The sequence below is a fragment of the Cryptotermes secundus genome, unplaced genomic scaffold, assembly GCF_002891405.2.
Source record: "Cryptotermes secundus unplaced genomic scaffold, Csec_1.0 scaffold446, whole genome shotgun sequence".
NCBI classification, from domain to species: Eukaryota; Metazoa; Arthropoda; class Insecta; order Blattodea; family Kalotermitidae; genus Cryptotermes; species Cryptotermes secundus.
The window spans coordinates 1,916,160-1,928,726 of record NW_019731271.1 but is presented as its reverse complement, the minus strand read 5'-3'; positions in this window follow the sequence as shown (position 1 = coordinate 1,928,726).

Sequence of the window (12,567 nt, the reverse complement as noted above, 5' to 3'; positions counted from 1 at the left end):
AAAGCTGAATTGTGGCATTCGTTGGGTGAATGAATTGCTACTTATATTTGCCATTGCGCTCATAATCGTCTCACCTGAAATCGTGTTCGTGACTCTTAACAAATGAAAAAATCGAAATAAAAATTTCGAAAAAATTTAGTGCTGACCTGACCAACGTCAGAAGAAATAAATAGCGTTTAGACTTATTTCTTCATTTGCTGCGGACGCCTGCCTCCTCTCCTAGAAAACAAAAAACAGTTTTGCCATAAGTTAGGAGTCTTCTTCTTCTCCGCCTCTGGCTTCACAGTTCCGGTTATTTTAGCCTTAGCATAACTTTCGAAGCCTTCCCCGTCGTACTCCATAGCTTAACGAACTACGAAGAACGCTATCTTCTGCGATGTGACGCCATGTTGTCTGCTATAAGTTTACTGATGTTTCGGAGGAATATCTTCCTCAATTTTCAGGGATGGAGATCAAGACAAGCAGCAAACAGAGGGTTCCTTCTTGCTTCGCTTACTGTTCACTCTGATTATGGAAGAAATAATCTCCCTTAAAAGGGATAAGACTGAAAACAAGACTGTTCATTTTACACTTATCATAGAATTCATAAAGAAAGTAATTACCACTCAAACTCTATTCATTCTAAGAACAATATCATGCCCATATGCACTACTGTGCCAAGTGATATAGACCTATCTTCCGCTGAACTTCGTAAATCCTGTACTTGACTGACATTTTCATCTCGATAACATATTTTTTGACGATCGTTCTGTGGAATAAAATTAAAGCTAGATTACATTGAATTGTTTTAATCCCGCTTATTGCAGTCTGAACGCATATGAAATAACAATCTGTTTTTAGAACACAGTTGTTTAATATCACGTATAATCTCATAGAAAATCACCAGAACGCGCGTTGATTCGTTTAGTGAAATTAATGACCAAAGGTCAAATCCGGCAGAACTAAATTTCAGAGACGGAACTCTGTGGTTTGTATACATCCGCGTCGTTAATCAAAAGTACAGATACTGATTCTGCAGTTGCTTCCCGCGTTCAAAACGTTTACTCACCAACATCTTCTCATAATAAGAAACTAATGAAACTGCAGACAAATAAATTTATTTATTCTCATGCGGTAGCGTAGTTGTTGAGGGGCTATGCTACAAGCCAGAAGGTCGCGGGTTTAAGTCCCGATGAGGTCACTGGATTTTTTTCAGTTGACCTAATCCTTCCAGCCACACTAGGCCCTGGGATTACTCAGCCTCTAACAGAAATGAGTACCAGGAATTAATTAAATAACTTTCCTGGGGAGTAAAGCGCGCCCGGCGCGTAAGGCTGACAACCTTACCGCCATCTTTGAGCCGATTGTCTAGATAGTGTGGGACCCTCAACGTCTCACAACCCTATGGGCCTTCACGGCCTGATACAGGGATAGCTTTACTTTTACTTTTACTTTATTCAAACAGAAAGTTAACTCTTGCTATGGTCCATTCGACATATTCACGGTACGTAATCCAAGATTAATACACAATATATTAAACTTCTTTACTACAACGGTCACAACACAACTAATATCAAGATCAGTGCCCAGTTTTGGCTCTGCTACATGTTTCGGCTGTTAATAGCCAATCATCAGGCAAATACGTACATGGTTAACATATACACCACTAAACCGCAAGTACTAGTAAAATTGGACACAATATTATTAATTATATAAAATACTTGACGTAAAAATACAATAAATTAGATTATATAAAACAAAAGTTATAGTATAAAACAAGAATAAAATTCTTCGATTGATGTTTTACATCATCGAATCAGTCGTTGGTTTTTGTAATTTTGATGCGTTCCCACGGACAAATTGGAATATTCTGTATTTTGTGTATACATAAAAATGTACTGGAGGCTCGTGATGTAGATGTAGTAATAGNGTACGACAAGAAAATCAGCGTTCTATTTCCGGTAGGGGCCAACTTTTGCGGATGGAGGGTGACGAGTGATCAACGCAACGGATTCCCACGGCCATTAATCTCAGTTTTCTGGACCGGAGCAGCTACTTTTCCATTCAAATAGCTCCTCAATTATCCTCACGAGGCTGAGTGGAACCCGTTCCAGATCCACTACTTCTCAGAAAATCTGGTAGCCGGGAATCGAACCCGGGATCTCTGGTTCTGTAGCCAGGAGCTCTGACCACTGGACCACACAGGCGGTCACTAACTTCGCCGACAAGCGGCGGTCGCTCGGTCGGTATGGTTCGCTTGCGGACTAAAACCCAAGGAGTTGTTTTTATTTCCGGTAGGTGAAAGAGATTCGTTCCTATTCCACAGCAGCAAGACCGGCTCTGGGGCCTACTCAGCCTCCTTTCTTATGAGTACCGGGGCCTCTTTCCCATAGGGAAAGCAGCCGAAACGTGTAGCTGACCACTCAACTCCATCTAATAACAAGGTTAAGAATTCATGGAGATGTACAAGTATCTCCACTCTCCCGTGTGTCTTCATGACGTGGTGCTTAACTAAGCACAGGGACAATAGCCGCGCTATAGCTCAAGCGGTTACTCGCTGCCTTCCCACCGCGGCGGCCCGGGCTCAATCCCGGGTCTGGTCAACTGGGATTTGTGGTGGACAAAGTGGCGCTGGGGCGGGCTTTCTCCGAGTACTTCGGTTTCCCCTGCCAACCTTCATTCCACCAAATTCTCCATCATCATAATCACCAGAGCACGTACAATAAGCCAATCAGTGGCCGCTGAGCCGAGTGGACCCAGCTGGACTCCACCCCACCCCCCATTAGCGAATTAAAAAAAAAAGAACAGGGACAACTTTACTTTACCTTTCACGTAAGTATATTCACCACATAACTCACAAAATGTATGTATTTTACATAGGCCTACAACTCTCCCATATAATCTTTATTGAATTCATTGATTTGTGAAGTTATGTAATAGTCGCTGCAACAGTGCAGTCAGTTATGTTTTAAAATGTTCGTCATCTAAGCAAGGTTTCTCAAACTGTGGAACCAGAACCCCTAGGGGCACCAAAGCTCCTTTCCAGGAATATGGGAACTTCTCATGCGTGCTCTTCGCATTAACGGATGGTAAAATTTCACCAGCTGTTCTACTGTCAAATCCTTTTATAACAAACTGGAGCATACAATGGCCCTAAAATTTGTCCCTGTGCTTAAGTAATTAAGCACTATGACATGAAGGCGTATGGGGGAGTGGACGTACAGATCCAAATTTTCTTGACCTCGGCAGTAGCTGGGGGCGAGCGGTCAGCTTCACGCCTCAGCTGCCTTACCTAAGGGGAAAGACCCCGGTACCCATAGGATAGGAGGTTGGCTGGACCCCAGAGCTGGTCTGGACGACATGGAGAAGAGAAAATTCTTGCCCCAACAGGGACTCGAACTCCGATCCCCCCGGGCGTCCAGCCCGCAGCCAGTCGCTATACTGACTGCGCTATCCCGGCTCTCATATAATGACCCTAGTAGTTGAAAATAGAATAAGTTGATTATAATGTTCATTTTCCATGAGGACTATATATTTGTTTAAGAGTTCCAGGAGGTATCAAGCACAAAAAGCTTGTAAGAAGTACTTCATATATAATAAGGTTACATGTATTTCGCTCATAATGAGGGGGGGGGGGAGAACAACCTGCAGGTATGTTGTGACATTCTCCTCCTTCCGTCTGTGGAGTTTTTCGGCTACAGAAAGAAACGTGCAGTTATGGATTAGTAAGAAGAAACTACTTGTGTCTTTTAGTAATTAGATATCTGACATCTTAACCACAGTGAGAGAATTTGAAGGACATGGCTAACTCTAAAAACAAGTTTTATAAACCGATCCTCAAGATATAATTTGATACTTTTTTGCGTGTATTTTAATGTAAAAATTTCGAATTTCTGCTAATCATTCATGCGGCATTGAATGAATAATCATAATAGGATGGGTTAAATGTAGCGGTAGTCATTCCTACCAATACTTTATACCCTGCACACCGAGGCAGAAAGTCCATTAACAACACCCATTTCCAATAGAGCCTGGCAAATCTTTCTTCAAGCTTTATTGTTCGGCCTATCAGTACAGAGCTCTAGGGACTAAAGAACTTTGTAAAGGAGGATTATGTTCAGGGTCTTCGATTTATTTATTTATACATATATACACTTTCTGCCACAGTGAAGCATGTAGACGTAACTCTACCTAGGGATGCATCTATTCTTGCAAAGCAGAGGAGGAGACGAGAATACAGATCAGGAAAATTGTCCTTACCCTACACAGGACACGCATTCAGAAACTAAATTTCACGTAATATAATGAATGCCAGTTCAGATAGGTAATCCTGTTATCTTTCTAGATGGTTGCACAGAAACTGTGCCAAGATCTTGTTGATTCTCTTCTATCTATAAAAATAACTGGAGTGCCCAAGTGTATTCTAACGAAGTAAACATGTTACCCAATCACGTTCATTGTAGTTTTGCCTGCGTCATTGTCATTGATGTCTATTGCTTGCAGACTCAAACCCAAACTTGAACAGCTAATCGCACTACAGACACCAAACAACACAATGCGATCATACGCGTGCAAAGGAACATCGTCCCTGTTAAATTTACAGATTTTGATTAGATCTACATTTTATATCTAGATAGCAAGTGCTATACCCGAGCTAAGTGAGAAACAAGATAACTGAAGTGCAGCCTTCACAAGTAACAGTCGCGTTTAGCAGAACGTAGTATAAATTAAATAATTAAGTTAATACGGACATTACCATTATAATAAATATACATTAAGTTCGCACGCAACTATTGATTGTTGGTTAGTTCTGTGTTTTCAATTTTATTAATACAGCTTTCGTAAATTAAAAATTGAAAGTTAATTTCTAAGGTTAAAATTAATTAAAAATATGTTTAAATTGAAGTGGACAATCAATGCAATTAGGAGTCAACACTACAGCGCACTTTGATTTTCTTCAATTTTTAATTAATTCTAATTTATGCTTCGCTCGATATGAAGAAGCGAGGAGGGGATAACTTAAGATATACGATATACATGAGGATGGCCATGTATTTCGCTTAGTAGGGGGTGGAGTCCAACTGGGTCCACTCAGCACGGCGGCCACTGATTGGCCTACTGTAGCCTGCCACGGGTGATTATGATGATGGAGAATTTGGTGGAAAGAAGATTGACAGGGGAAACCGCAGTATTAGGAGAAAACCCGCCCCAGCGCCTCTTTGTCCACCACAAATCCCACTTGACCAGACCCGGGATCGAACCCGGGCCGCCGCGGTGGGAAGCCAGCGATTAACCGCTTGAGCTATGTCGCGGCCAGGATGGCTATATAAGGCCATGTATTAATAACTATATCACGTAAATGAAATTTGATAGTGTGGCATTAACCACGTAGCCTTTGAAACATTTCTGACATCCATTAATAAGAATAAAAATAAACAATTAAATAATACTTCATTGCAACAGGATATCTGAATACAATATTATTCACTGCTGGGCTGTGATACGTAGAATGACGAGAAGTTAAGACTATATAGGCTACTTAATGAATAAACAATAAGTACTGCGCCTTTAATATTTACTGTTATTAGGCACAATCTAAACAAAATTAAATATATATAAATTCTTAACGTGTGCTTCAAAGACAAATTGTAATACAGCAGTGTTTCCCAATTTAATTTGGCCACGGAACCCACTGCCAATCGAAAAACTCTTAAGGAACTCCTAATGAAATTGTTACACATGAATCTAAAATCTAGACCGCAAATAAGTAATATTAATTATAAATAAATATTAAACCGAATGCTATGGGTATCTCTTACAATTATTACCTGGTTTCTATAGATTTATACTTCGTACTCTTGAAGTTAACTGTAAACAAATCGCTCATTAAATCAGCATGTCTAGTTGTTTCAAGAGGCCAATTTGTTACCGTTGGGTAATATGTTTCCCGAAAAATAAGAGTTTCTTTCTTGTTTACTTATATTTTGGGCCAGTTCACTTAATTTTTTGTTTATTTGTTCCCCTCTTTATTTTTAGCTTTATATTTATACTTAAATTATGACACTTAAAATGGATTACATAATAAAACAAATCCGTATCTCCCTAATCGTGATTATATTGATTAGCCTTCTAGATCCGTATTCCAATCGGGTCAGGAAAATGTGAAATATAATCATTTCCTGTGTAACACTTCAATGTGCACAGTCCATAATACATGTAGACTAGAGGTCATTGACTCATTCAATTTCACCATAGAAGATAGTCTAAGAATTTGCCTGCGCAATTATCATTGCATTATGGATTCGAGGTTCTGGTAGTGGTAACTGAAAAATACCATCTTTTGGGATGACAACATGTGTGTTGTGGTAAAGGTTTATTTTTGTTATTGCTAGTGGGGTGGGACCAAGTCCCTTGCACTGCGGCCACTATTGTACCAGCCCCAGATGATAGGTGAGGGTGATTTTGGAGCAATTTGTGGAATGAAGATCGGCAGGGGAAACCGAAGTACTCGGAGAAAATCTGCCCCAGCACCACTTTGTCCACCATAAATCCTACTTGACCAGATCCGGGATCGAACCCGAACCGCCGCGGTGGGAAGCCGCTTGAGCTATGGCGCGGCCTCCGTGGTAAAGGTTTAACTACGCATTTGAAGGATGGACTGCCTCCATTTTCAGGGCCAGAAGACGACTAAGCCAAGCAAGTAGCAAGTAGAGGCGTTCTTCTCTACAGCTTCCGCTGGAAACACTGTTCGTTCCCATAAGAACAAATGATTTCCACCCTAGATACGAGCAGAAATTCCTTTCGATCTTCATTATATTTCTCCGATTTAAAACAAAATTGTAACGTGTCGATAAATTTCAGTAAAACTCCCCAGTGTCATATTAGGAGTTTGGATAGCTCAGTCGGTAGCGATGGGCTACGGGCTGGATGACCGGGATTTTATTCCTGGCAAGATTTTTCTCTTCTCCATAATGTCCAGAACAGCTGAGGCCCGCCCAGCCTCCTAACCGATGGATACCGGGGACAATTTTCCCGCGGGCGTGAAGGTGACCTCTCACCTCGATCTAGTACCGAGATCAAGAAAGGTGGAGCTATACCTCCATTCACCGTTTGTCTTTATGGCATAGTGCTCAATTAATTAAGGACAGAGACAACTTTACGGTTTACCTTACCCCAGTATCACATTTCATCAAGTTCAGTGTTCATTGAGTTGATTCGTGCGTACAGGCGGAAGGACAAATTGCTTGTAATGGGCGATCCGTAGGGTTACGAATAAGTCTAAAATGTGAACAACTCATAACTTAATTGAAACTATCTTTAGTCAGATTTCGATGGTGGTATATCCTGAAAAGTCAGATGTAATGGTTATATTCCGTGACGTTGTCGTCTTGAATTAGGCAACAATTTGTAGCACACCAGATGCAATACACGTAGTTATACCGCCATCACTCTCTTTTCGGGGCCACCTTTGTCCTAACAAGGTGAACCACATGTAAATAAGGATGAGTTCAAAGCATGAGACTCTTCTGAAATGTGCGTCATACAATTTTCGCAAAGCAAACTTGAGTTGAGGACAACACTGCACTTCACCACATGAAGTGCTGTGTTGTCTGCATGAACAGGGACACGACGGATTCGGACGAGGAGCTGCAGGATGTATGGATAAAGGGCTTGAAATGCCACATGCCTGTCCTTCAGGAACATCTCACTTACGGCCACAACCACAATGCTCGGTTGTGGGAAACTACAAGATGGCTTGGAGGTGAGGCAGGCTAGGTTCACTCACATTCACAACATATTTCCTTCCTTAATGAAATAAAATAGGCTTGTGATGATTGTGTACCACTTTCTATTTTGGAACAGACTCATTTGATAGGCATTAAACGTGGTACAAACGTTATACCATTAGAGGTTAACCCAACGCCGTACTTTCAATTTCCTACCAACAGTAATAGCAATATCGTGGGCGCGAGAACGTATAAGATGGGCCTGACAATGGGGACATTCAATATGGTTATGGTAATATATTTTCGAAAAATATACAACTTTCGATGAGGCAACATTCTGAACTGAAGTAGGTGTATATAACCCATTTTTTAATGCTAATGGGGTGGGACTAAGTCCCTTGTACTGCGGCCACTTCTGGCCTATTGTACCAGCCCCAGATGATAGGAGAGGGTGATTGTGGAGCAATTGGTGGAATTAAATTTGGAAGGGTAAACCGAAGTACTCGGAGAAAACCTGCCCCAGCGCAACTTTGTCCACCACAAATCCCACTTCCCGGGATCGAACCTGGGCCGCCGCGGTGGGAAGCCAGCGACTAACCGCTTCAGCTATGGCGCGGCCTTATATAACCCATAATCTGGCAGGAGTCATTAAAATGAGGAAGTTGCAGGGGTTGAGGCACACGATTAGGGTGGATTAACAAGGGCGAGTAAGAACATCTTTGAAAGTAAGCCAGAAGGTAGAAGAGTGGGACGACCCAGATTGAGAGAGTTGGAAGAAGCTGAGAATGATTTACGAGAGCTGAAAGTGAAGAGAAGGCAAAAGGCAAATAATAGAGAATAATGGGCATCTGTCGTGAAGGAGGCCAAAGTTCTTAGAGGACGGTACAGCCAAGGAGTAAGCACGTCTCAACACCTCTAGCCACAATGACAATGAATTTGCTGTCCTTGCTCCTGTAAAAAGCGCAGCCGTCAAGACCGCTGAGTATTGATTCTGTTAGTGCTCTAGTATAATTCAGTGGTGTTACAGAGAAGAAGGTTGCGTCACTAAATGTCACTTTTCAGGAGGAGAAACAACTTTAAATGTTCGTGTAATAATATTTTCACGTGTCAGTGTCACTACAGACGGGGTATGGGTTCGTGAATGGATTTACTGAATACTTGTACACACCACTTGGAACTACAAGTAACTATATCGCCACTGCTAATTTCCACTCTTTACAGATCACCATAGCACCCGCTAAGCCTTTTTCCAGCCTGCATCTTGAACAGCCGTTCCCTAGCAACGGCTTCAACAGTGGAGATTCTTCAGCTTCCCGTGCTCACGTCGTTACTCTCGGCGAATATTCCACAAATGAACTACAGCGCCATCTCTTCTCAGCCTCCCTTGCAGATCTCGATTCAACTGCCTATCCTCAACTATACTCCTCACTCAACAACCAACTACTTCACTTCACTTCATTCAACTTAATTGGTCTTGTCTTCAAGATAACTCCTCGGCGCGGACCACATCGAAAACACGAATCTTCTATGGTTACGCGCGTATTCGCTTCCGCGGGAACGTGTTTACCGAGCCGTTGTTTAGAAACGGGATGCATAACCCCGACAGTCTATTGTTGCGTGAGTGTATATTGCCGGTGTTACCTAGCAACGGCTGCTGTTCACAGAGTCAAGTTTAGGAACAGGTCTATTCGCCACAATATGTTTATCGCAGTATTTCATTGTGTCACCCTATGGATATTATCGTGCTTAAAGAAGAAGCCTGGTTTTCATTTGGTCCTCTTAATAGGAGAATTTTGTGATGCTCCAACCAATTTTTCACTTAACTCTCTTTTCTGAAACGCTGCAAAATTTGGTAATATACTTATTTCCCTTTGACCACATTTTATTTCATTCTCTTTTCCTAAAACCATAGAATTTGCAGTACACTTGTTCTTAACCAACCGACCGATCGACCGTCCGACCAACCAACAAACCAACCAACAAACCAAACAACCAACCAAACAAACTGAGACATCAGATGTCCACACGACCCTTGCACCGTACATGACTTGATAACACAAAAAAATTAGTTCGGTTTCTTTTGGGTACCCCATCGTATCCTTCGGTTTTGAAACTGATCAGGAATTCCAGCATACAGACCTACCAACCTACCATCCCATCAATTTCAGCTGTCTCTCTAGGTGTGAAGTCGTTCTCTGAATCATATTCATCGAAATCCCTCCAAATTTACAATTTATATTTTCTTGTATGCCGTGTAAACATTGTCGGTGCATAGTTATATTCTGGTCTTGTGGGCTATGAGATCAGGTTGAAATGAGCAAGATGGGCTAGCGGAAATACTGGACACTTATATTCCAGATGTACTTGGTTCGAATCTCGGCCTACAAACCATATGCGAAGGTTAATTCCGCGACTTGACCGTCTTCAAGCGGCCACTAACATTACTTCCACAACAGACACAATAGGCATAACACCATGATTCTATCGCCAGAGCCTCGTTTGTTACACCAAAGTGAACCAGAGGAAATTAAATTTAACTTTAAGATAGGAGAGTATTTCGAAAGGTGCATCCTACACGTTGCATACTGGAAATATGTACTGATAAAATTACTATTGTTCACCACATGAACTTTTGTGCCAACAGAATGACTAGACCAAGCCCGCTTTAGAACAGAAAAACGCGACCACGCTCGGCTGGAGACTGATAGCTTGAAATGTCAAGTGGCACTCCTACTGCAAGAACTTTCCCCCTACAAGATCGAGAAATTTCGATTACGAAACTAGCTGAGAGACCTGCAGCAGGAGGTCCAGGAGAAGCAGGATGGGTTCCGTCACATTCAGAACAGAATCACTAATTTCTGACCGTGCTTCCCGACAAGATAGAAGGCTTTTGAGATGACTGTGAAGTTTGCGTGTGCCCCTTTCTGCTACTGAACCGACTGAATTATTCATAATAAATTTTGTATATCTGTTACGCCGTTAGAAGCCCACGAAACGCCATACTTCTGTGTAGTCTTGCGAGTTTGTGACGCCGTGTTCTGTTCTAGAGGTAACGATCTAGACTTGTATCCGGGAAGTCTTCGGTTCGAATCTCGATTGGCACACCGACTATCCTTACTGGAAATTTTCGTGTTTCTCCTCTGTTCCTTTAGGAAAATTTCAGGATTATACATTAATTAGGCTTCTTTATAAATTATTTCAAACTCACTGCTTGACGATCATCCGATCATTCTACGCCATGTAGTCTACCTGCAGGAGAAGTGTTTAAAAAATTGATACGCCGGAAGAAAAGCTTCGATTTGACAGCCGTGACGCTATGGACTGTAATCATGACTTTCGCTTAGTGAAGGGAACACACATCCACGATGTCGCTCTTTTGAAGTCATTGGGAATTCACGAAATCTGTAGCCAAATTTGTTCACTTCACTTTAGCTCTACGAAGTGAAGGAAAAGGTATCTACCTACTCCTCCAGGAAGTTCTATCTCCGGACGTATGTCCTGCCTTGAGCAGCCAACTTTCCGGAAGTGGACATCCATATAGCTGTAAGTACTGCAGCATTGCGATTTTGGCCATGATCATACATAGAGAGCAGTACCCAGTAACTTTCTTATAATAACATAACTATCTAGGTCACTAAACGGCCTCCGTAGTCTAGGGGTAACGTTCCCACCTCATGACTCAAGGTACGCTGGTTCAAACCCGCCGGAGGTCGTGGAATTTTTAAGGGCGGAAAAATTCAGGGAACAAGTCCTCCGGGAGGGACTTTAAGCCGTGTGTCCCGTGTCGTAGCTTTACGGCACGTAAAAGAACCTCATGTCTCCAAAGGAGGCCACTGAGCAAAATTAAGGACATTTCCCGCCCAACAGTAGTCTCTAACGCCTCTGGTAGATGGGGAAAGCATCGAGATAACTCTGAGCCAGTAGAGGCCGACCTCGCTGGCTTAGTAGGGACTGATGGTAAGCACCAGTACCGGTAGGGTATAGAGGCTGGTAGAAGATCATAGGGAGACGCACAATAGATCAAACTGGTCGCGGTGCATGGGGAAACCCACCCCTTCCAATAACAATAACAACAATCTAGGTCACTATCCGACAATAACATACCCTTAAAAATGTTTTATATAGACAATATCTTGCGGCTCTAATGCATATACCAGTGCTGCAAGAAGGTATCTCTGATATAAGTTTTCAGGCATTCATGGTTTTTTCTTCTTGGTTGTAATACCAACAATTTTCGTGACTGCATCTACAACAGTACAACTCGGTAATATACTTGTATTTGCTTTGAATTATGTGTGATTTATGGGGCTGACTTCCACTAAGCGCTATTGAAGTGAGCTCCAGCAATGCCTGCCATAGAAGATTTTTTTAATTTTTCCATGGAAAAAGGGTGGGGGAGGCGCCAGAAAATTAGCTAACAAACTTACATTTAAGCATTCTAGGATTATCTTTACTAATCACGTAAGAGATATGGTACTTGGAATGTAAGAAGTTTGTATAAGGTAGGTTCGCTCAGGGTAGTGGCAGAAGAAATCTTAAAATATAAGTTAGATTTAGCAGGAGTACAGGAGGTCAGATGGGATGGAGGTGGCATCGCACCAGCAGGAGACTATACATTTTTCTATGGAAAGGGAAATGAAAATCATGAATTAGGTACAGGTTTTTTCGTACATATGAGAATCGTATCAGCAGTTAAGAGAGTAGAATTCGTTAGTGATAGGACATCATATATAATACTAAAAGGTCGCTGGTGTGATATCATTGTTATGAATGTTCACCCCCAAACAGAAGATAAAACTGATGACATAAAGGATAGATTCTATGCAGAACTAGAACATGTATTTGACAAAATCCCAAAGTA